The 26,149-nt window shown below is 39.0% G+C and overlaps 1 protein-coding gene across 5 annotated transcripts in view; it reads right to left on the reverse strand.

Moving 5' to 3' along the window:
- Positions 1-26,149, reverse strand: part of ZBTB20 (zinc finger and BTB domain containing 20) — a 764,386-nt gene that overhangs the window by 116,343 nt on the left and 621,894 nt on the right. Inside the window, exon 1 of one of the 5 annotated variants that reach the window (XM_042954832.1) lies at positions 681-1,031. The exons of the other annotated variants lie outside the window; for them this stretch is intronic. The gene's annotated coding sequence lies outside the window, so the exon portion shown is untranslated. Of the gene's footprint in view, positions 1-680; positions 1,032-26,149 lie in introns of those variants that run through there. 5 annotated transcript variants of the gene reach the window in all.

The raw sequence follows: 26,149 nt of genomic DNA on the forward strand, positions 1-26,149 counted from the left end.
AAAGAACTCTTTGTTCTCTAGTGAAAATGCTGAAAAATCCCCGGGCAGCTACTCCCTGAAACAAGTGCAAAACACTTAGAGGCTTTTGGGCTGGCTGGGAGCCAGGAGCCCTCCCGCTGTCTGCTTAGAAGAGGGAAAAAAGAGGAGAGAGGGAGAGGGAGAGAGGGGAAGACGGATGGGGGGGCAGAGGGAGAGAGAGAGAGAGAGAGAGTGAGGGAGAGAGAGACGGAGAGAGAGTGGGAGAGAGAGAGAGGTAGAGAGAGAGGGAGACAGAGAGAGAGAGAGAGAGAGAGAGAGAGAGAAATTGGAGCTTCCTTTAATAGACATAGGAAGCAACGTTTTTTTTCTTTTTCTTTTTTTTCAAAACTGGCGGTCAAGCGTTAAGTAACTCCCGTCCAAATCCACCTGCTAGAAATGAACTTGGGTAACCCCCCAGGGGTGCACAAAGACAGGGAAGACAGTAACATACTCCATACTCTTTCCCACCCCCCCCGTTGTACTGCTTCCATTCTTTCTGCTCCCATACACAAATGCCCACAGATCTCACGCCACCCCCCCTTACCCCCCAACAACAAACACAGCGAAATACATGCTCCCTCAGTCTCCTAAAAAAAAAAAAAAAAAAAGGCTTTTCCATCTCGGTTGCGACACAGTGATAAGGGGTAGCGAACATCTCATACCTGGTGTGAATGCTAATCAGTCAGGAGTTCTCCTTTTCCCAAGACAGGGAACTGTTTCCTTCCAAATTTATTAGAACCTCCTCCACTGCCTCTTTGAAAAACCTTCTTTGTCACCCTCTCCCAAGTCCCGATACTTCTTTAAAAAAAAAATGGCTTCGGAGCTCCTTCTATTCTTGATATTGATTCTCTCTCTCTCCCCCCACCCCTCCTCCTCTCTCCTGTCTGTGTCTCTTCTGAGTGGTCTATTGATAAGTCCCTGGAGGCACTGGGTCAGCCTGCCCGTAGGAAACCAGACACAATGCACAAATCTCCGAGTGCCATTCTGCCATCAGCAAGCAGACCACGTTTAGGAGAGAGAGAGAGGAAAAAAAAAACAGTAGAGCAAGAGACAGAGAGAGAGAGAGACCAACCGAAGGAGGGAGAGAGAGACCGAGAGAGGAAGAGAGAGGGGGGAGAGAGGGAGGGGGGGGAGAGAGAGAGAGAGGGAGAGAGAGAGGGAGAGAGAGACACACACGGAAGGAGAGAGAGAGTGTGAGAAAAAGACTGATTGGAGCAGGAGGGAGGGAGAGAGAGAAAGGGAGAGGGAGAGAGAGCGCGAGGGAGAGCGACACTGCCAGTCAGGTTAATCATCCCTACTTTAATTAGCTGTTCGGCTTAGACATAAAACAATTGAATTTGAATGATCTGTCAGCAGGCTCGGCTGAACCAAAGGGGAAAAGCGAATATTACAAAAAGACTGTTGGTGTGTTCTGATAAGCAATACTGCTCGTACTGACAAATCCTCAAAGGGGGAACTATTAAAACTTACAACTAAACAAAAAGTGCAAATACAAATGGCACTAGATAGAGGTCTTTTAAAAAAGGGAGTTTTCTCCCCTAGTTTTATGAACAGTAGATATTTGTGTGCAGGTGCCCATATATTAGGGTCTGCGTGTAATGTGTGAAAGTTTATTAACGATGGTCTAGGAGCGTAGCAGACAGATGCTGCAGAGAACAAGACAGGTACAGTCAGATGCCTAGTCTAGATCTTGGAGGGAGATGGATGCTGGGAGAAGAGGCACCGTGGCAAGAGATCAGCACAGACAAAGTCAGTGGGCAGACAGGCAGACAGATTTTAGGCACGGCACGATCTCGTCTAAAAAGGCAAAAGTTCTGATGCAATAATAGGTGCAAAACAATCCATCCATCCTCTCTCCCGGGAGCACTCTAAGGTACAGTTAAAATGGATTAATCTTTGTGACAAACAGAGCTGGCAAGGCAGACTATGGCAGACACTGAAGGCGATTTGCAGACCCAGAGAATACCAGAGCCGGAAAAAGCCACGGAGATCAATCTCCCCAACGCCCTAATTTAGCAGACGAGGAAACTGAGGCCCGGAGACTCAGGCCAATAAATTACAAAGGCAATCGCAAGTTGACATTGGAACCCAGGGCCTCAGCAGCCCACCAGGCTGGTGCTCTGCCTGTCATACCAGCTAACCTCCAGTTTTCGTTACAGACTCTGGCCCAACAGGTATGGCTATCACCCTTGTCTCCAGAATAACAAGATTGCTCCATCCCTGCAGTTACTGCACAAACCTCCAGTTTTTAAAACGTCTAAATAGCGAAGTTGAAACATTTTCTTGTCCATTTTGAATTCTAAGGATAGGGATTTAAGTCTTAATTCAGTGTCAGGAAAAAAAAGTAGAAAAATACAGCATGGTAGAGGGCCTGTCTCGACAAGGTATAGTTGGTGTCACATTCCAAGCTAATGAAGGCCAGTGGATTGATCCACAGAGATCTCTCCCAGAGTTTGCAATTCTCTCTATGTATATCATCTGCTGTATGTCACCATGTAAGAAGATGTTGTTTTCCCCTACAAGTCATTTTTAAAATGCAGGCACACTGTGGGTGAAAGAGATTGAGGCTATTAGCCTACAATGCCATTCTAAATCACTGGTGAGATTTGCTACCTGGAACATTAGCTGTGGGCAACTCTTCCTATATATTTCAATTGAAATGAGCTTCTAAAAGAGAAAGGGAAAACAGTATTACCTGCCCATACATTGGATGGTATCTTTTTTTTTGACACATATGATCCTATTCAGTAAGGATCTCCCTTTTGACAACAGATAATTGAAGGTGCTTTTTTTTTTTTTTTTCTTTAAGGGGGAAGAGGTGCTTATGAAAAGAGCAGTACCATCAGGTGTCACTGGAGAGATGAAGTCTCTTGTCCTAAAACAAGAATCATGGTGTACATAAAAGGGAAAACTCCTTCTCAGTCATGCTTCCGTGACGCTGTTGCTACTTAGGGTGGAAGAAGAAAATTGACAGAAATGTCAGGCACCTGGGAGCCCACTGGAGGACGAGTAAGCCGAGAGAAGTCATAGCCAGAGTCATTTAGTTTATTTGTACATCAACTCTTTAACAATGGCTGCTGTGACATGTCTAAAACACCTGGTCCACAGTCAGTCAATTTAGGGATAGGTGGGACCACCGATTTTGACACTGGTCCTCCTGCAGGTCTCAAAGCACCTGATAGGCAAGAACCTACAGCAGAGAAGTGATGTGCTTAGTAAATCCATGTGGGGTGAATTGGGTGAAGAAGGGAATGAGCTTTGGAGTCAAAGAGACCTTTATAACACTGTGTAAGTCATGGCCACTCTCAGAGCCTCAGTTTCCCTACCTGTAAAAGGTGATAATATTAATCCCACATGGTTGTTCTAAGCATGACATGAGCTAACATATATACAGTCCATGGATGGTATTACGTGGCAATTATTATTGAGGTAGGCATACAGTGAGGGTATAAATAAATAAAACTGCGTGCTATGGATGTGCTGAGTGTGTTATATTCAAAGCATGTAGGTTCAAGACAGGGATACTCATAGTAAAGCAAGGACCTAATATACAGATTTCTACTGGAAAGCACTGGCAGTAGAGATTACAAAACTTAGAATCCCAAGGTTCTAGAATTTAAGCTCCAAACATCATCTGAGAATTGTCTGATCTCTTTCTACCCAGACTTTGGTATATTTCCCAGCTCATAATAATAATAATAACCAATGTATTACCGAGTACTTGATTTGTGCTCAGCACTCTAAGTACTTGATATTTGTGTCATACCTTAGTGTCACAGCAACTCTATGAATTAAGCACTACAAATCCTCATTTCATAGAAAAAAACCCCGAGGAATAGAGGGGTGAGATAACGTGTTCAAGAGCACACATCTAGTAAGTGTGGAGCTCGAGATGAAATCCAGGCAGGGTGACTTTGAAGCCTGTATCCTCAACCATGATGCTGGGCTGCCACACGGTAGGTATTATTCAGTAAATATGTGTTGAATATTTGTTGAATAAGACACCAGTGTTTTGATTTCATTAAAAATAAGTGAAAATCTGTGCACAATCACTTGTGCTCGGATTATGCAATCTGCACCTATATCTCTTCAGCAGCTCACTTCAGGTGGTGGCCCTTCCTCAGAAGCCAGGGTGAGCCCTGTCCCTGTGTGCTGTTGAAAATGGATGAGGCGAAGATTGCTGGCTATGACCACCCAGGGCATTTAAATATCTGACGACATTTTCAGCACTTTGAGGGTAGTGTTAGCACACGGGTTATTAATTGGCTTAATTCCAGTTCGGATAATTACATCGTGTCTCTTTAATTTTTCCCCGACTATGCCATTCTTCATTTCCTGTCACAAATGTGCTCTTTAAAAAAGCATAGGAACACACAAAAACATATAGTTATATTTAAGGTTTGCATAATAGTATGGGGTGTTCTTTTCTTCTGATTACTGTATAGGAGCCATGTAATAAATGAATGAATGGGCAAAAGAATTAAAGTCATCACAAAAAGATAACTAGCTGAAGCTAATATTTGAAATAAACAGATTTTTAAACCATTTCCTTGGTGACAGGATTCCAATCATATAGTTTTTTTTCCTCATGGGCAGATATTTCAAGAGCTGATTTATCATGATGCTCATGATAAACTGATTTCCTTATACTGTATAGTTTCCAGCACAAAAATTAGCAATGAAAACTGATCTTTTAAAGTAGAAATAACACGGTTCTGAATGGTATAGTATACTGAACTCACGGGTTTTAGAACAGTCATTAATACAATTATTAGACCCTGACTTATTTGGCAGGTTTTTTCTTCACCAAACATATTACTAGAATAATCTTCAAAATTATGGAAGAAAAGGACAAAGGATCCCAACTTAATAAACTTAGGAAAGTTTGACAGTCATAAACACACACGACCCTTCTTCTTTTCCCAAAGAATTCTTGGCCTTTGAAATACAGACTGTGTCTACATGATACCAAAGAAAATCTCCTGAAGGCATGTATTTGAAGCATGTGCACAAATAGTTGAATGTACTCAAGGTAGAGCATGGTTTATTAGTCCTTTTCAGTGTACATTTGTATGAACAAGTCCACCAAATATAGGGAGCGCAGAAAGTAACAGAATAAAGGGTTAATTTATTTACTATGCATGAGAGTTTCTAGACCTTTGCTTCCTCGGCTTTTAGTTCAAAATTCCATGCATACTCTGCACATAATAATAAATGCCATAATTCAATGTATGCCATAATTTGATTTACTTTCAAGCACCTTTTCTGGTTCAGCTCTCAAAGCTTTCTTTCCTATAAACTTCCTCCAAATTATTCTTTGTGGCCCTCCGTAAATCATCATTTAAAATCAGTGTTTGTGGGATGACTTCCATGCTGTGGAGAGATCTGTAGCAAACTAGCCCGATTTCCTTTTGTGAATCAGTGGTCAAGTTCCAGGTCTTATCTGAGAACTGAAAAAACACACTGAAAAAAAAAAAAAAAGCAAAAACAATAAAATCTCAGCCCTTTTCCATCTCTTTGACCCTTATCATAATGACAGCAGTCACTCAGTGACTATCCTCTAGTTTGTCATTCATGCCTTGAGACCGAGATCTTTGGGACAAGGTCTTTACAGTCTCCTTGGCATATTTAATCTATTGTACCTGCTCTTGGTAGTAGATGGTATCTCAGATGAGCTGACGCAACAACTATTCTCTCTTAGTTCTTCATATGCAATTACAGTCTATTCTTTCTGTGTTCCTAGTATCCAATATGTACAATACTAGTGATTTGACGTTTAGACTAAAATAGTATTATTGGATAGGATATTTAAGAATTAGGTAGCAAAAAGTACTTATACGGGCGATTTTCCTAGCCTCACCATGATTTTTACAGTAAGAAGTCCTTGGATAGCACAACTAAATTCAAAATTTAAGTGAATTTGGAATTCAAAAGAAAGGTGAACAAGATTTGCTCTGAATATTAGAGGTGGTAAGCAAGCTCTTGCTTTTAGATTTAAATATCATCTAGATAGATTTAAGGAGGCACAGGATCTTAGATATAGGAAGTGTTTAGGAGATTCTTTGGTTCCGTCAGTTCACAGAGAAGAGCTGAAACATTCTACAGAGACATTTTGTCAGATGAGCTTACGATTACACAACTTGGTAGAAGCAAAACTAGTGCTGGAACCTAGTTCTTCTGTTTCCTGGTCCCATTCCCTCTTCTTCATCATCGAACCTCTTACGTACTGCTGCCAAGAAAGAAGTACCATGTTCTTAACGTAGTCCGAGAAACATATCACAAAGAGGCTGTGGCAGGCTGAATAAAGACCCCACAAAAGATATCCATGCCCTAACTCCTGGAAACTATGAACATTATCTTCTATGTCAAAGGGGTCTTGCCGATGTGGTTAAATTAAGGGCACTTAGATGGGGAGATTATCCTATATAAGGTAGGTAGTCCCTAAATATAATCATGAGGTTCATATAAAAGAGGGGCAGGAGGATCAGAGGTAGTAGAAGGATCAGAGCTAGTAGTAACTGCTAGTAGTAGGAGATGATGATGGAGACAAGAGGTTGGAGTTATTTGTGGTCCTGGGCTGAGTACAGATGGCCTCCAGAAGCTAGAAAAGGCAAGCTTCTTCCTTTTATTTTTTATTTTTACTTATTTATTTTAGCAGATGTATTACCTTGTTGACTCAAACTGAGCCTATGATAAAAGAAACTTCTCCCCAGTCTTCAGAAAAACGTTGACTAGGATAGATCAAGAATGGGTCTCTCTTTCTTGCCATTAAGAACATCCTAGGTTGACATGGAGAAATCTATCTAAAGATTGTTGGTTAATGGATCAGTTGTCTATAGAGGCATCTAATCACGTTTGCCATGTCCAGTCTTAAAGCATTTCTTCATTGCTGGGTTGGCAATCAGATACCTCCAAGTTAATCTACAGTAGTAGGGTTTTGCTTTCACAGTAAAAGGGTTTTGCTGTCCAATTCTTGAGTGCCAGAAGATTTAAACTCATTTTAAACAGCAAGGTGCCCTCTTACCAGCTCCCCTCCCCCCACCTGCTCTGCTCTTTCCCAGTGGAGGTCACAAATGGAGAAAAGAATGAGGCATGAGGTGGCATCATGCAAAACAAACTTCCTCCTTCTAAGACTATCTTGCCTTAATGTATCATTGCCATTCAATTACTGCAATCTGTAGAACAGCACTCCTAAAACAGTGCTCCTTGGCAGCATTAGAATTGCCTAGAAAATTGTTAGAAAAATAAATTCTTGGGCTGTACTCCAGACCTAGTGAATCAGATACTCAGAGGTGGATATATCAGTGCCTATGTTTTAAAGATCCCTTTAGGTAATTCTAAAACCTGGCTAAGAAGCACTGTCAGAGGGCAAATCTGTGAGCCTTGGCAAGTCTGGTGAAAAATATGGGCTATGAGTGAGGTCACCTGCTCACCTGGGTATAACTGTGGCTTTGTCATCAGCTATGTGACCACAGATCATGTTCTTAGTTTATCTCCTCATCTACAAAATGGGAATGATGATGTTGATAACAATAATAATAATAGTCCCCCTGTCCATGCATACGGCTAATGTAGGACTTAATAAGATCATGAATATGAAAACATGCTATAACTGCAGGATTATCATTATGGAAGAAACATTAATTTGGATTGTGAGTGTCCTGAGACCAAGGTGTTGGGGATATCGCCTTGCTTTTTTGCATCAGCTGGGGCTCTGAAGTAATAATAGCAAAAATTCAAGCTTCAGGTGCCAGGTCTAACTCTACAAGCCAAAATGAAGGCTGGAAGTCTGTAGACTTGTAACGGATCCATTATTGAATGGAGGACCCACCGATGTTTTTAGTTTCTGGAACTAAGTGCTGAATTTCTTGATTTGAAACTCCGCGTTTCTATTCATCAGGTAGCAAAATTTAGTGACAGCTCTGAATTCTATATTGCAGATGAAAGCTTGCAGCTTCTGCGATTCAGAACCATACTTCTTTATCAACTCCCAGTGATACGCAGTTTTAGTAAAGTGGCCCATGATCTCCATAATTTCCATACCATATTTTTAAATAAGCAAGAAGCTCCAGGAAGCCAGCTCAAAGACAACTGATTTTATTCACAAATTTTTCAACAGAAAAGACATAAATTTTGACAGGTGGGAAGGACTATCCAGGTCAGGATTGAAACTTTTTTAGATATTAAATCCCAAGCTCTTAGGGGGCTGGAAAAAACTCTGATACAACCAGATCAGACACAACTGTGATTTCATGGAAAACCATCAGGACTTTATCCAATCAGTAAGTATGAGAATTCTCAGAATTTACCAAGGACTCTATATAAGGGGGGGGTGGTGCACATGTTATAAAAAAGACAGCTAAGCATCCCTTTTCCTTCTTGCATGAAATCATAGCAGGTATGCCTCTTGGCCTGAAGGCTCTTCCATCCTCCGAAGATTTAAGTCTACAGGTCACACTCTGGCAAGTCCTGTGTACCTTGAAGGATAGTTGTGGTATGGCAAAGATTCCGTCTGGGTTGCTGTCTCCTCTGAGCCAGCCACACTGTGAGCATTAGAAGCAGGTGTGCCTTTTAAGAGCTCTGTGTCCTTAAGAAAGTCATCTGTCCTTGTAGACTTCATAGATTTTTCCATTTGTAAAATGTGGATGATGTGTGCCTTGCCAATCTCACAAGTTGTTGAGATCACACACTGAGGATCAAAAGGGATGATGTATCTAGAATGCTTTGTAAACTAAGGATCCCTTTTGCTTGGCATTATTGATGTTATTATAATTTACACTTCAGCAGAAGAGTAAGGTATGTGCAGAAATGTTGGGCATGGTAGTTTGCATACTTTGCGACACTTAAGTTGTATATACCTTCATGGTTTTCCCCTGAACTTACATGAACCTTCTTGTTAGGTTATGACTAAAGTGGTAACAAGAGATGTTATTTCCTTTTAGTCCCTATATGATCTCTGGGTTGATTATGATTGCTTATACATTAAATAGCATTTATTTTGGTTGCGTTCTGGTCAACTCTACTTTGAACATATCCGCTACATAAGACCAAATTCAGTATTATAAAATTGCAGAAAGCATGGCTTCTGAAGCTGGTATTGAGTAGTGAAAATATCTCCAAAAGCCATTCCTTGGCTGCTTGACATCAAACATCTACTTAGAAATATCTATTAGTTCAACAAGTATTCCTGAAGGAAAATTTGTAGTAAAGCTAACAGGCATTCAACATTTAAAAGGACAGGAACATGTATTCTGCCATAATGCAAGTTATTACTGCCTGAATTGTCCAAACTTTGTTGAAACATATCTGTGAATTGAATTCAGATGAAGATCTCATGGACTGTTGCTATTTAGGTGGCTATACGAATATATGGTACCCAATCAGCGAGTCCTTCAAGTGGAACAGAAATTAACTGTGTGGTATATTTTAATAAAATTATTAAGGTAATTATGCAAAAAACACACTGGAATATCTTGAGCTGTTATTTAAATCTTTAGTTGTTGCATGCAATTCCACTTTTTCTGTCATGTATCCTTGACTAGACTATAGGCTCCTGGAGAATAAAACCTGACTTCTACTTCTCTGAATTTCCCATTGCCCCCAGTACAGTGGTTTATACATAGCATTTGCTTCAACATATCTGCTGTTTAATTGGATTCACTTCTTATTGGCTTTTCTTGGGGGGCAATTAAGACACATAAAATGCCCATAGATAAGCGCATCATTATCACTGAGGTAAAAGTTGTGATTCTTAATTTTTTTTTTTAAATTATGCATTGGGCCACTTATTTTTCCCATGTGACACCTGACCTGACTAATTATATAAGTGAATAGAAAAACATGATTCTCTTTTAAACAGCTCACTTTACGTGTATGGTGATGAGGGTGATGGTGAGGCTCTAAGTATTACAGCCCTGATGGAAAATATTTTAAATTAAAGCAAGCTACCCATAAAATTATACCAACAAAAATATGCACTATCCCACAAACACACATTTGCACATTCTTAAACTTAAAATTAATGCAAAGAAAAGATATATTCTTTTGTTCTAGTGGAATACAAATGATGAAGACTAATAAATGAATAAATAAAGCACTGGGTAACCAAATCAATGTCTGCTCAATTCTGGTCAAGGAGGTGAAGTGAGGTTTCCCTTTGAGTCAGAGAATGTAGTGGATAAAAAGGACGTGAATAGCTGGGGGGATTTCCTGAGGCCATTGCAGACCAGCTCACACACTGTTAAGAGGCTCATTTTCATGAGACTTTTGGTTGCATTTGTTAACACTTGCTCTAGGTCCCCTAGAGCATTAAGTGCCACATCACAGCACTACAAGAACAGGACTAAATGTGAGAAGGTACATTACAAGGTTCTTTTTCTTTCAGATCCAAATATCCAGGAGTTTGTAGATACTTTCATGACAGCTTTTTTCTCCTTTGTTTCTCTCCTCCCTCCCCCAAACCCCACATACTCCTTTCAAGCAGGACTGTGGGGAAAGGATTTTCTGTTTTCAGTGAAAATCTAAATTCTTGCACTTAAAAAAATAACCAACTGTAAAAGCTGTGGATTAGTACAGTTAATTATTTCCATAGGTACAACATATTTCATTAAAAAAAAACCCAAAACCTGGTCGGACTGCTAAATTTGTTCTAGATTACGGATTTAGCCACAATTTGGTAAGTATTTGTTCTCTATTAGGCTTGGTGCATATTAATTGGGACATATTTTAACATTCCACTACTGCATTAAATTATTAATAATTTGAAATTATTAGCTGCCACCATTTTCCTGAAGCAATGTGCTACCTATTTCTTCTAAGCTTGTCCCAAACAAAAAGTCTGGAATTTGATTTGTCAAGAAAACAAATGTGAAGTTCAGAAAAAGGCTAAGAATCAACAAAAGAATGAGATTCAATCTCAAAATGATTAGGGAGAACAAGAGCTTGTTTAATCCTCAAAGTCAATGTAAAAGATAGGCATTCAGATTTTGTAGATGAAAAACCTGAGGCTCAGAGAGGTTAAGTAACCCCCTCAACGTGCACAGTGAAGAGGTGGCAGAGCTGTGTGTTAAAGCCTCATCTGTCTGACAAAGCCAGTTCTCTTTTCTTTTAAATGTTCTATCCCTAGACACTTAAGGTCTCTGGCTATCCAGGAGTTTCTCTGGGATCTGCCATTGGGTAAATGGGGTAAAAGAGCAATGACAATCACAATAGTTGTTAAATAGATATGCATATGTATTATTCAGTATGTATAAGTGTATATACTTAATATGCATATGATTACATATACTATGTATACACCATATATATGAATACTTAACAGCCAACACTGATTAGCACTTAGAGCGTACCAGGTATTATTCTAAGTATTTCGTTATTTAGTATGTGGTATATGGTACTATTAGGTCTCATCACATCTCTATAAGATAGAAATCATTATGATTGTCCATTTTTACAGATGAGAAAAGTAAGGCACACAACTAATAAGTGGCACAGCCCAAGGTACTTTCCATCATGCTACCTCTTTCATGAACCTTTTCCTAGTTGTTACCTCCTTGAGAACATACCTGACTTCTAGTCTATTCTATGACTTTGTTTCCTCTTAGATGATAATGAGTGAATCTTAGAAGATGGGAGACCTCAACTATCAACTAGTCAATAGTTTGTTGCTAGGGAAGAAAAAGACACAATTTAGTGGAAAATCCCCATTTGTAGAAGAGAAAGTTCCCTAAGGAAGACATTATGGCCTGGAAAATAGGGGAGACACTTCGGGTGGATGGACTTCCTGGGTCCTTCAAAACATAATAGTCATTAATACATAAGCCCAATTTATCATATAAAACTAATTTAATATTTAATGAGGACCTGCTATGAACAAAGGACTTTGCTAGGATCTAAGCTCTAGAAAATAGCTACAAAGATAAATAAGAAGACATAAACCTAATATTTAGAATCTGGAAGAAAATAAACACCATATAATTAAAATACAACACAAAATAAGGCAAATACCATAAAAGGTTGCTAACAGAATTCTGTAGGTTTAGTGGCTTCAGGAATATTATTTGATGATGGACACTGAAAAAAGTTACCTGAAGAAAGCAGTGTTTGCGATAGACTTTGGAATATGGGTAAAGTTCTAACAGAACCTGGAAAGAGAAGTTTTAGGCAAGGGATACAGAATAAGAGCATGGGGAAAGGAAAGCACAAGGTGTACTTGGGATTGATTTGATTACTTCTAGACTACCCAAAGGATAGCAATAGGAGTTTGAGGTGCTGTGGGTGGCACATCCAGTGGAGATGTCCAGTGGCAGCTGGAAACCCATCTTCATGGTACTAGAATTGACAGGTCAGAACTAGATATTCCAATCTTCAGGGGTGTTGCAGCTCTACGGGTTCCATGAACCTGCCCACAGGCTTCAAAGATGTAGTGAGGGAAAAAAGAAAGGCAAACATACATTTTGTGGGCACATGAAGGGAGAATTATTGAAGGATGCAATGGAGCCCAAAGCTAAAGAATGCTCTAGAGAAGTGGAAATAGATGGCCCAAACCGTCAAATCAGAAACAGTAAAAACTAACACTGCCAGGAGAGAGCTGGAGTCTTCAGCTCTGTACCCATCCTTGAAAGGACCACCTCTTACTCATTTACACTTTTCCCCCCAACTCATATCTGTACTCAACCACACACATAAACACACATTTCCTTTTTCTGGGAAAAAAATGGTATTATTAGTTCAAACTCTATCTGGAAGTTTTATGAGTAAAGTTCAAATTTTATTGCTTAAGTTTTACTTAAAAGATGACTGAGTCTTTGATGTGTGGGTCAATTGTTCCTTGGTGGGAGTGTAAATTTATTCATATTTTATTTAACAAATACTGTTGGAGTCTTTCCTATTTGCCAGGCACTGTGCTAAGTGGTGGCATCAGAAGAATTTCCACAAATGCTGAGATGGATTTTTCACCTGTGAGCTTTGCTTCCTATGGAAGCCAAGTGGGACAAAATTGCTTCCTATGGCCAAATGGGACAAAATTGATGCCTTTGTGATGATGAGTTTCAATTCCAGCCCTCTAAGAGTTTTTATGTTCATGTTATTAACTGCATATATATGTGTAGTTTTTCTGTTCCAAGATGCTTTTTTTTTTTAAGTTTTGAATAACTTTTGGTGTTAGCAAAAGGTGCTGTAGATGAACAAACCCATTCCAGGGCAACACAGGAATTGATTCTCCTGCTTTCCCATGATGACAGTCTAGTATGTGGTCAAGCAGGAATATTTTTCAAGTATTTAAAACAATGATGGAAATCTTATTCTTGATTGTATGCTCTAAAGTATAAAGGCAAAAAAAAAAATCAGCTTTACAAAGATAATTGAAAAATAGCTCAGTATATGTTCCAACTGTTGGGTCAAAATGGAATAAGGAAGCTTTAGGGAAGTGAATCTATAAAGCTATCCTTAGGGCCTATTTATTAGTTTATTTGTACATATTTTTTACATATGTATATATTTTTCTAATACTGCCCTGAGACATCAGTTTAACCTTTTTCTTATATGCAAAATTTTCCCTTTTATAAAATAAGAATCTTGCTGCATACATTATTTTGTAAACTGCATTCTTTTAAGACATATATTTAAAAAAATTTTTTTAACGTTTTTATTTATTTTTGAGACAGGGAGAGATAGAGCATGAACAGGGGAGGGTCAGAGAGAGGGAGACACAGAATCCGAAACAAGCTCTAGGCTCTGAGCTGTCAGCACAGAGCCCGAAGCGGGGCTCGAACACACAGACCGCGAGATCATGACCTGAGCCGAAGTCGGCTGCTTAACCGACTGAGCCACCCAGGCGCCCCAGACATATATTTTTAAACCCTGCATAGTATTCCATTCGACAGATATGTCAACATATATTTAAGAAATCCCCAAGTTTTGAACATTTTGGTTACATTCCAATTTTTGTCACATTCCAATTTTTGTCATTTTCAATAACGCTTTGTTGAGTGCTATTGTGCAAAGCATTTGCGGTGCTATTATTTACTGGAAAGAAATTTTTGGAAGCTTTAAAATTTAAAACTACAGGCAAAGAAAGAAAGGAACTTGCTTTATACATCTACCATAAGCAAAGGAAGAAAAGTCAAATGCTTCTAGGAGCCAGGATGATAGAATTTCAAATGAGGGAGGTGGGTGTGGCATAAAACATGGGGTGATAGGAATTTTGTCAAACTGGAAAGGACATGGCTTGTCTGCAGGGAGAGGCCACTGTTCAGGTCCAGACATTGGTGCCGTGTAAGAATGCAGGTCTAATACTGCCAGATCTCCAAATTAGCAGGAGAAACCAGAAGAAGCTGGATTTTTTTTGGTGAGATTTCTTGATCTTTAAAGGTTGGCTCAAACTCTCAAATTATTTTAAGATACTCTTTGGACACCAGTTTCCCCTCCTCCCTCCACCCCCCAATCTATGGGTTAGTTAGACACAGCTCACAGGCCACTGGTTTGTAATCTTCAAATGAAAGAAAGGGAAACATGGTGTTTGGAAATACATTTCTATGTAGGGAGTTAAGCAAATAAAGTTTTGCTTCAAGTTTTTCCAGTAACAAGGGATGTGATGTGGAGAAACTGAACCTCAATATGCAAACCTTGGGAGATGGGTAAATACTGCTCTCCATTAACTACAAGCTTCTAAAGGGTCTCAAACTTCCCAAAGAAACATGCTTTAATTCCATAAAACTTTAGCCCAGTGCTCTGTATTTTGACATCTAATGCTGATTTCCCTTCATTTTACATCTGAACAAACATTTCCCATTAACATCCACCTGCACTACTTCCTTGCGTTAAGAGGCGGTGGTATTTGGCTATGCTCTGGTTCTGATTCATGAGGACTCAGCCCAAGCCCAACATTTCTGTTCTTAACAGATTTTGGTTTTTAAATCTGTAGAACACAATGTTTCCCTGGGCTGAGTTCTAGCATGCCAAGTTTTGGCTGGCCACAGACTTTGACATCTGAGTGAAAAATCTTTCAACAATGGCATTTAAACTGAAGAATCAACAGACCTTTAATTATAACACTGCTTGTAATCCCCCCCCCCTTTATCATGATGTTCAAATTGCCTCAAATCACTAACTGCACGGACAGCATGTTATTCATTTGCCATTCCATAATTTGGAAACTCAGTGACTTGAGATTGTGTATTAATTTTTGAAAAATCAGTATGACTTTATTCGCTATAAATCAAAGAGGCCTATAGAATGCAGGTCAAAATTACTGATTCATTAGAAATAAGAAACAAAACCACTCAGCATACAATTTCTCAATTTATCTAAAACGTTCAAGATTTATTTAGATAAGAGTAATATTTCTACTTAGAAGTTAGGCATTAAATCTATCAAAACACGAAGTTTCTTTTTTGTGAGGTTTCACTAAGTGCCTCTGTATTTCTCCATAAAATGTTAAGTGACCGTTTTTTATGGCTTTTTTATGACACAGACTCAGATCACCCTATGTTTCCCTTATGTACAAAAGATACTTCTATACTGCTAAAGTACATTGGGAATCCTTTGAAAACTTTCTTTTTTGGAAATCAATGTTGAAAGGTACTTAGCTGATATTCAGCCTATCTGAATATATTTAGCGGGCAAATTGAGATTAAAAATGTAAATGTGCAAGATGTTTTTCTATTGTTAAATCCTACATAGGTTTTTGTTTGTTTTTTAAATAGAGAGACTGGTTATAAGGAATGTGGGCATAATTTCAGTCCCTTTTCATCTTGAAGAGAAACCTGGCTCTAAATTTCTAGGAAATGTATTTATTTAGACCAAACAACATGCCAAGCTTTTAAGCATAATTTCTAATCTTTATAATATGTTTACAAGATGGATATCATTAATCTTGGTCAAATTACTTGATTTATCAGAGCCTCAGTTTCTTTATCAGTAACAGATTAATGATAGGGATTTTGGAGTCTTTTGCCCATGGATTTTAAGTGGTGGAGTTTGGAGGCAACTCCAGATCTGACTTCAAAACCTCTGCTTTCTCTTTTGTGGGTGGGGAGGAATACCTCCCTGGAACGTAGACACTTTTCCTTGTGTAATCAACCTTGCTTTCTTGATACAATGGGTTATCAGAGAAGTCACATTCTCAATTATGATTAGCACTACCTTGTGATTCTGAAATTTGTCTTCATCTAGAGTATAAAATTCACATTCTAAGAAAGATATGGTCTCATAAGACTCTGATTTCCTGGACAGACCTGGTTTCAAATCTTGCCTTTTATTATACCCACAAATATGCTTATATTTATAAAATGATGTCCTGTCTTTGTTCAGAAAATAAGGCTCTCATTATCTACTTTGTGTGTAAACTGTAATAAAAAGGTCCAGGAACCTAGTACCGACCAGCACAGAACACTGAAGAATTGGACCCTCCAAGGTAGAACCGGTAGAAGGAATCCAATTCAAAGTTGTTGAAGGGAGTGGAGATGATAAATAATATTAATAGTAGTAACTATATATATTGGACACTTAACAAAACATTGCTGATTCTATGTATCATATTTAATCTTCACAGATGCCCATTTTACACATGACAAAACAGAGGCTTAGAGATGATAACTTGCTTATGTTCATGTCCCTAGTGATTAGCACCTGCCCCCCAGTGCTTAAGCTTCACTTATTTACTAAATGATCTCCAAGAGCAGGGGAACAAAATGTAGAAAGGTAAATTTAAAGAGCAGTTATAAGATTATAAATAGGAGATGGGGCACAACTCAGGATTTGGAGTGGGGACAGAGTAAGACTGAAGGAGGTAGGTCCAACATGGTGGAGGTCAGCAGGTGTCTGCTATAGGGGTGTCATGTGACATTAAAAGTATAGGGACATGCAGAGCTGAGAGAGAGAGGAACCTTAGGTGGGGGGTGGTAGATAAGGTACACTGGGATGCTTGGCTGATTGCCTATGTTGTTCTCTTTTACCAACGTAAATAAAGCTTTGTATGCTGGGGGACAGAGGGCAAAGAGGATGTGTCTGAGAGACCTACTTAGAAACATCTCTTTTCACATGTCACTTCCTGGAGGGGGGAAGAAACCCAGTTGTCTAACAAGTTTCTTTTTAAAAATACACATTTCTCTAAGAGGGTTAAACCTCATTCACACCCTTGAGTAAATTACTTTAATGAGGTTGCCAGACCACCTGAGTGTAATTAAAGTCACGGAGCCACAGTTTGGGGAAAGGTAACGTAACTGGAGCTGAAGCATGGAAGAAGGGTTGTGGGCGGTGATACAAATGAGGAGAAGGACTTTCCTAGGAGAGTAGGAGGGCGCCACATCTAATTCTGTGCAAATACTGTGAAGATCTACAGAAATGTCAAGTACTAGCATCATCATTATCGTTAATTCTACTCTGCGCTTATGTTTAGAATTTTGGTAGTAGCCAGTGAGAAATCAAAATCACAATCGGTTGCTAATTTCTGATGTAAAGACTGAGCAGAATGCCCTACTTGTGGCATTCCCTCCATAAAGGATTGTCAAGCAAATGGAATGTCACAATTAGTTGTAAAGTTGGAAGCCCTCATATTTCCCAAATGCCAACCTGTTTCTGCAGTCTAGGTTAATCCAGCCCAACCTGTCAGTTTCAGCAGACTATTTCCTCAGTGGGAGGAAGGGAGAAAGAATATAGAAAGTGGAGAAAGAATGGATACCTCAGCCCTCTCCTGCTTTCCACCTGTGTGGCCCAGTACAGAACGCTCTAGGCTTTTGTGGGGACTTCAGAATGTATCTTCCATGAATGCTAAGCAATAAAGGAGCTATGTACAAGTTTAATTCTGAGGTGTGTGATGAAAAACGAACAAAGAGATGTTAAGAATGAGCCCATTAATGAGAAAGCTCATGTGCCCCCAGTAGAATCTCATTAAGGTCTTTAATGTCATTCCAGACCTGTGCTGGGTCTATGGTGTGGTGGGCATGTTTGAATTCCCCCAAATTCACATGATGTAATTGTAATACCCAATGTAATGGTGTTGGGAAGAGAGGCCTTTGGGAGGTGCTCAGGTCATGAGGGCAGAGCTCTCCTGAGTGGGATTCGTGTTCTTATAAAAGATGCCCCACAGAACTTCCTTGTCCCTTCCACCACATGAGGATACAAACAAACAGAAGGGAACCATCACCGGCCTTGCTGGCACCCTGATCTCAGACTCTCAGCCTTCATAACTGAGAGATACATTTCTGTTTATTATAAGCTACCCAGTCTGTGGTGTTTTGTTATAGCAGCCTGGACGACTAAGACAGTCTACACAGGTACTTCAGAAATGCTCATATATACAATCTGACAGGTACAATCAGAGGCAGCACAAGGACCACACGCCTCGAGAAGCACAGCCAGAACAATAAAATCATCTCTAGAGCACAGGCGGACTTGAATTCTGGGTATGTGGATGCTCCTCGGGTGTGGCTGGAGGAGAGCATGCTGTATGTGTGCATGGTCATACCCTCCTTGGTTTTCTTCCCCTTCCATCTTCCCCATACACATATCTTTCATATTTTATAACACCACAGGAGTCTTCCAAATTCAGTGCTTTTCAAATACACTTTGTATTTTACTCCTAACTTAAAGGGGGGGGGGAGTACTTTGTTATAGATGCACTGAATTTGACAGCAAATTTGTTATTTTGGATTCTTATTGGTGACTTGTGGCTCAAAAGCACATTTTGTCTAAATATTGATAATACTTCAGAATATAGGAGCTGGGAAGCCTAGCCCAGTGGTTACCAACCCATGCTGTCTATGAGTATCACCTTGGGAGGTTTAAAAAATACAGATTCCTGAGCCTTGGCCCCCACCCCATGCTTCCCCAAGTGAATCTGATATAATGTCAGTTTTGGCTGCTTGCAGCCAGTTATGGGGACTGAGGATTTTTTTTTTTTTTAACGTTTTATTTATTTTTGAGACAGGGAGAGACAGAGCATGAACAGGGGAGGGTCAGAGAGAGGGAAACACAGAATCTGAAACAGGCTCCAGGCTCTGAGCTGTCAGCACAGAGCCCGACGCGGGGCTCGAACTCATGGACTGTGAGATCATGACCTGAGCCGAAGTCGGACGCTCAACTGAGTGAGCCACCCAGGCACCCCCTGAGGATCTTGATCAACCTTTTCATTTAACTGACAAGACATTTGAGACCCAAAGAGGAACAGTGGATGATGTGAAATTGACCCCATTAGCTATATTCCAAATTACTTCCTTACTTTAGAATATATTTTGTATGTTTGTATGTATAATGCAATAATTCCTTCATCACCAAGCCACTAATGTGGCATTCCAAGTCTGATTAAGAAGAGGAAGGAAGTGAAAACAACTTGCACTCAGCCCAATCTGGCATCAGGTAAATCACACGTAAGTTTCTCTGATGGGCTTCGCTTCTTGCCTCTTTGTCCTCATCGTCTTTGAGACAGAGATGACTCCACATCTCTATCTCCAGGCCTGACCTTTTGGCTGCGCTGCAGTCTCATGTCTCCAAAAGCCCCTGGGTATCTCATGGATACCCAGTCAATATCTTGTCTCAGTGTGTTCAAAATTAAACTGGTGCCTCCTCCTCCTAAATGTGCACCTGCTCTGTAGCCCTCTGCTTCCACTTATGGTCCCACTCTGGCTCAAAAACATAGCGAGCGATGTCTTTGGTGCTTTCTTCCCCCTTGCTCCCCAAAGATGATAGGTTAATTCTCTTTCTGCCATGTCTCATAAATCAGCTCAGCAGCTCTGTTCGCTCCCTCTGCCCCTGCCCTAGTTAGGGCCCTCACTGCCTTCTCCTGCATTGCTGTGATTGTCTCCTACCTGACCTGTGCCCTCTGGTCTCACTCCCTATTCAGGTCCACTTTATTCACTGTTGCCAGGTTAACCTTTTTGAGGCACAGCTCTGATTATGTTACTCTCCTACTAAAAACTTTCAATAGCTCCCCGTTGTCTACGGAATAGAGTCCAAATTCCTTGGCCTGCTAATCAAGCCCTCTCACTTTCTGGTCTCCATCTGCTTCCACCACTTTATTTCCCACTCCTCGCCTCTACACAGGGCATGCTCTAGTTAAACTCAACTAACTTCTCTGCAGAATCTTTCCCCTCTGATTCTTCCAACCATTGTTCATGGTTTCAGAAATGCTCTTTTCTTTTCTCTATCTTTGTGTGCTCAAGTCTTCCTTGCCTTTCAAGGCCCAAATCCAGTATCAGCTCTTCTGGTAAATCCCCCCGTTAGCCCTTCTCTGAACTCCAGTGTACTAGTTTATCTGTGTTATAGCAAAGTAGGCACAGGTCTCAGCTCTGCTGCGAGATTAAACCTTTCTGAGGGCAGGACTGGTGTCTTGTTTTTCTGTGTATCCTTTCCATTGCTGTTCACACAGTGCACTGCTCACAAATATTTGCCACGTGAACGAGTTAATGCGTAGACTTTATATGCAACCTAAACAATGTTGGTTGTTTGTTTTCCTAGCCCAAACCAGATTAGAAGTAGTGCGTTTGAGAAGGAATGAGGATCTTAGAGGCTTGCACAACAAGAAGTAACTTGATAGCTAAAGAAGATAAATAAAAACTATAAAAAGAAGACATGAGGACTAAAAATATTATGCAGTCTGGGGGTAAATAAGCACAGAAGCAAATAATCTTATAGACTAAGGACCAAATGGTTAATGCCAAATGGAACTGGTTGGAAACCACAAAACAATATTCAAATATACAGAATTATTTTTATACTTCCACATCCCCATTAGACACGCAACACAATTATTGTTTAAAATGATGACCCTGAGTCATTGAAAAATGTTTGAATTATGGTAAGCATATTATCAGAAAGCTGGATATGCACATAAATTTAAGGCACTATACATCAAAACTTAATGTTAATAAAATAAAAAGTCCTTTGATAATTAAGAGGAAATAAACTTCTGTTTATCTGTTATATGGAATATTCTGTTACACAAACTGTTTTCCATAGTGAAGTCAGATAAGTAAGCTCTCTCTTCACACAGAAGTAAATTTATATATTTTCCTAAATATTGGGGAAGTAATTTTTGTATCATTAAAAATGAAATATGCTCATGATAGACAATTTTGGAAATATTGGAAAGCAGTAAGACAAAATAATTTAAAAATCTTAGATTTGCAAGATCAATTTTTTTTTAAAGTTGAGATTATACAGTATGTAAATTAGGTATACTACCTTTTAACTAATATATAGCATAAAAAGTATAGGCTATTGTTATAAGCTCTTTATAAATATTTTAACGGTTCAAACATTCCAACTAGTGGATATGTCATAATACACTTAGCCAGTCCCCTGGAGTTGAATATATAGTTTATTTCCAGTTTTATAATATAGATACATCTAACAAGATTTGCTGTGAGCTGATAAATTGTTGAAGCTGAGTGTGGAACTCACAGGGGTTCACTATGATGTTCTTCATACTTTTGTAAATGTTTGAAATGTCCAAAATAAAAGAGGTAAAAAATACATTTATCTATGATAAGTATCTTGTTTACAATGATTTCTGTTTATTTGTAATGATTTTCTTGGAGTTTAGTACTAGCTGGGTGGTTCAAAGTCTGATTCTACTATTACGTAGTTATGAAACTGTGGCAAGCTGCTAATGTCTTCTCTGCTTCAGTTCCCTCATCTGCAAAATGGGTATAATAATGGTAACTTAAAAGACTGTTTTAAGCATTATATGAGACAATGTGCATCAAACGCCTTTCACAGTGCCTGGCACACTGTAAGTGGGTGATTAACATCAGCTTGAAAAGACAAAATGCCGGCTGCATAATTGTATGTGTTGTGACTCTAAAAAATCATCACGTATAAACTGAGAAACATGGCAGAAATAACACACTAAAGCATGCAATCACCTCCATCTCTAGGTTAGGCACTTAATTCCAAAGATACTGCCAAGGTTAAAATAATTTTGATTAATAATTACCATTATGGAGCATTTTTCTATGAGGCTGATACTGGGGTAAATGCTTCACAAGTATTATCTCATTTATTCTTTGCAAGAGGTCTGTGAAGTAATTACTATTACTATTCTTATTTTATAGCTAAGGGAATTGAGGTTTAAAGGTTAATTAACTTGTCCCAAAGGACACAGGAACAGGCAGAGCCTGTTGTCAAATACAACTCTGAGCCCCTGGAATTTGTCCCTCAGCTATTGGAAATGGCCTTTGGACTTCGGGCTCTTTTGCACAGATTCAGTGTTTCTAATCTTTATCCTTTAGAGACGAGATTTGAATTTGGGACAAATGTTTGGCCCAATTTTGGAAGTTTAACTGAATCTGTGGTTGGAGTATATTTTTCCTTCCTTTCACTTTAATCCGTCTTATTTATTTTAAAAATCTTATTCTAGAAGATAATTTTTAGAGAAGAAAAAGGGGTACTCCATAAAATAAGGTGCCCTTCAAAGAATGTGAATCTCATGGTCCAGAAAGATTAATATACATCTCGGTTTTGAACTATGATTTCCCACTGGTTTATCTTATGTTCACTGTAAAATAATCCATTACCAAACACACACCTGTACATGCTCTTTAGAAAACTTATAAAGCGATCCATATTTACATGTTTCGCTTTAAATGTGTGATCTGTAAATGTGTGCGCATCTTTGGGTATGTGTAAGACAAAGACAGTGAAAGTCTGAATTTTGAAAATGCTGTGAAAGTCTGAAAAAGGTGGCTTCCTACAAAGATTATGAAAATTCAGTCACAGGTCGTGATTAAAACAAAAAAAAAGTTCCATGGCAAATTAACTCTTTTTTATTCTGGGTGGGGGGAGGCTACCCTCCATGCTATCATACTCTCTAGACAGGAACTACCAAAGGGGAGGTTGCTACCCCTCTGCCTCAGACAGCACATTTATGCATCTGTATCACAAAAAATGTGCCAGCTCCAGCAAGCTCACAGCACTGAGCAAAGTGCTACAGTTACAGCTGGGGATTTGTCTTTCAGGGCTGGCTCTATTTCCTGGTTGTTTTTGACTGGTCTGTTCCTCCCTGGGGGAGGGGCCCAGTGGGGTGTTTTTGTGGGGCGGGGGTTTGAAGGAGGGAGTTTTTGTGAGTTCTATTTTGGATTTGGGTGAATAAGAAAAGCAGGGAATTTGCCAGCCTGTTACTCAGTTATACTGAAACATGATACAAACTGCCTCAATTTGGAGCACAGAAGGTGCTGAAAAATCTTTCTGAGGAGGTCTTGAAATATTGAAGCCTGTCTTCAAAGAAGGACTTATTTCTCTCAAAAATCGCCCTGTAAATAATAAAGGTGTGCTGTTGTCTCTTTGCCCATCCCTGGCCCCGTAAGTCACTACTCAAACTATCAAAATCTAAAGGTAACCAATATGATTTTTTAAAATTACATCGGAGTGTTCTTTATTCCCAGGATAGTATTAAGAGGACTACACGTGAGTGTGGGCCTTCTTTAAAAAGTCACTTCTACGTGTGTACATTGTTAGGAACATGGGCTGCCAATGTGTGAACAAGCTGTACTTTCTATATTTGCATTGTCCTGTCTATTCTCTTTTCCCCTATTTTCCTGAATGTGCCTGAACATATGTGTCCAGTATAAACATACAATTGCATGGACAGGTCTGTGTGTGTTTCCAATTCTACACTGCCTTGAAAATGGTTCAGATTTCTAGAAACACAGCCATATAATTTGTTTTGATTTGAAAAACTGCTCAGCAAATGCATGCCGGTCATGATGGCAGGTAACAGACCATTTATTGCAGTCCTGAAACAAACAGAAAACAAGTTCCAGGACAGCATCACAGAGCAGCACTTCCTTGTGAGATCCTCTTAGCTAAGTAAGGATTGAGTGAGACAATAATAAAACAAATACCTGTAGGCTTTTCAAACAGTAACAACCGGCTCAGGGTTATAGCAGCCTTTCTAGACCTTGATGGTAAATGGTATTCTCGACCTCTGCTTTCAGACACTGGATTGCTGCTTAAGTAGCCTTTATCATGCCCCCTATCCCCACCTAATTTTCATTGAGGATGCCCTTGAAATTAGATCATATTTGATCCTGACAAAGCATATGCATATTGTGGCATCACTCTAAAACCAAGGATTGGTTTTAGCTCTATGAGAAAAAAAATTCCAACAACCTTTCATGCTGAGATTTCTCATGCTAGTTCTCAGCACAGAAGTGATTTTTTTTTTTTAAGTTGCATAAAGCCTAGCAAGGTTTAAGTTTTCCCAGCAAGGAGAAAGTGTTTTTCAGCTGTTAAATTTTTCAGATGCTTTTTTTGAATTTGGAAAAAACTCAAAAACATGTTTGTTTTAAAATGTAAACCTTTTTATGTACAGAGGTTTGCATATAGAGAAATGCCATTACTATGTTTAAAGGTACTTGCTTTTGAAATAAAGAAGTCCTAGGCATTTAAAGATAATAAACTGTACGTTGCATTATGAACATCTCATTAGGTGCTAACATAAATACGGTGTTCTGGAGGACCACTGATACACACGTTTGTTGACAGGATGACTTATAATACTGCTAGTGAATGTATTTCTGTGCGAGAGCAAAGAGTGGCCAGGTTTGAACTGAAGAGCATCTTTACAGTTAGTATGCTTCTGAAAGATCTTTTACTCCTTGTATGAGGCTTGTTGGCCCCAAACCTACTTGATTCCTCAGCTTCTTGACTGGGCCAAAGTTGATACAACATATGGTATTTCAAGCACAAAAATGATGAAGAAACACATTGAGGTATAGCAGCAAGGCAGAGATGAGGGTAAATCATCAGAAGGCCTGCTACATGCCATTTTTAATGGGCTTAGTCACTCTTCAATTTTAAGCAAATTATAGATTGCTAAAAAGGAAAGATACTATCTTGATCTACCCAATTTCTTCAAACATTTTTATTGTATGTTTTAAACTGTGATCCAGTGGTTGTTTACATACATACATGGATATCTATCTATCTATCTATCTATCTATCTATCTATCATAATTATCTATCTTCTATCCATCCACCCATCCATTCATCCATTCGACCATCCATCCATCTAGATCTATCTCATTGGAATAAGGGAGTATGTGTGTACGTGTGTGTGTGTGTGTGTGTGTGTGTGTGTTTCAGAGGCAGAAAGTAACTTATCTACCCAAATTTTAAATCTTAAAAGATTCTTCATAATTACATTGATTATTTTATTGTTTGGAGAGCTAAATATCAAGGTCTAGAAATTCAGCACACATCAAACTTCTAATCAAGGATTTTCCAAAATTAAGAAATCTTAAGAAACCCGATCTTCTGGTTTAATCTTTGAAATGCCAACAAATTCTTTTTTCCCCTTATTCATTCATAACTTAATAATTTATTCATTTTCCAAACATTTATTGATACCCCACTACATGCTTTACACTACATACCTGCAACGTATTTTAGCCCAATTACTTTAACAGTTGCTTTAGGATTTATGGCAGGGTTGGCCAGATGGTTCTTGAAAAGGAAAATCTTCCAGAGTAAAACAACCTGTTCACAGTGTTTCTTATCTAGCAACCAAGAGCCCTGGTAGCATCTCTTCTAACCTCTTATTGTGGCTCCAGTATAAAATCATAAGTCTAGTTTTATTTACTTTTCATATTTAACCCTAATTAAAAATACTGAGTGCAACCATGAGATTTTAATGTCAGAATATTAAAAGACAATTTTCCCATAAGGTCTTCCTCATATATGACACATAGAATATTTATATAATTTTTTTGTGCTATAGAAATGCAGAGAACTGACCATTACCTACCTTTATAGTGATTTTTGAATAAATGAGCTAAAGCATGTTAAGTTCCAAGAAGTAGAGTAAATAAATAGATCACACTAGTGCCATTAGACAGTCTGTCTGCTCCCCTCTTAATGAGCACAGTATACATACGGTAATAAGACAGGTCCTAGATATTTATTACCAGACCTTCTTTAGGTAGCCACGTCCTTCTATTCCAGTAGAAGTGATATATAAGTATATGGCTAGAGCCCAATTCAATTATTTACATGGCCTTTCCAGAAAATGGTTAATGCTATAGACCAGAGACTTAGAAAATGCGGAAGACCGAACAATACACAAGCGAATGAGACATTAGTCTCTATCCTTATGATGCAGGTCATGGTTCAAGGTCATGGAACTAATAGTAGG

Source organism: Panthera leo, chromosome C2 (assembly GCF_018350215.1).
Source record: "Panthera leo isolate Ple1 chromosome C2, P.leo_Ple1_pat1.1, whole genome shotgun sequence".
NCBI classification, from domain to species: domain Eukaryota; kingdom Metazoa; phylum Chordata; class Mammalia; order Carnivora; family Felidae; genus Panthera; species Panthera leo.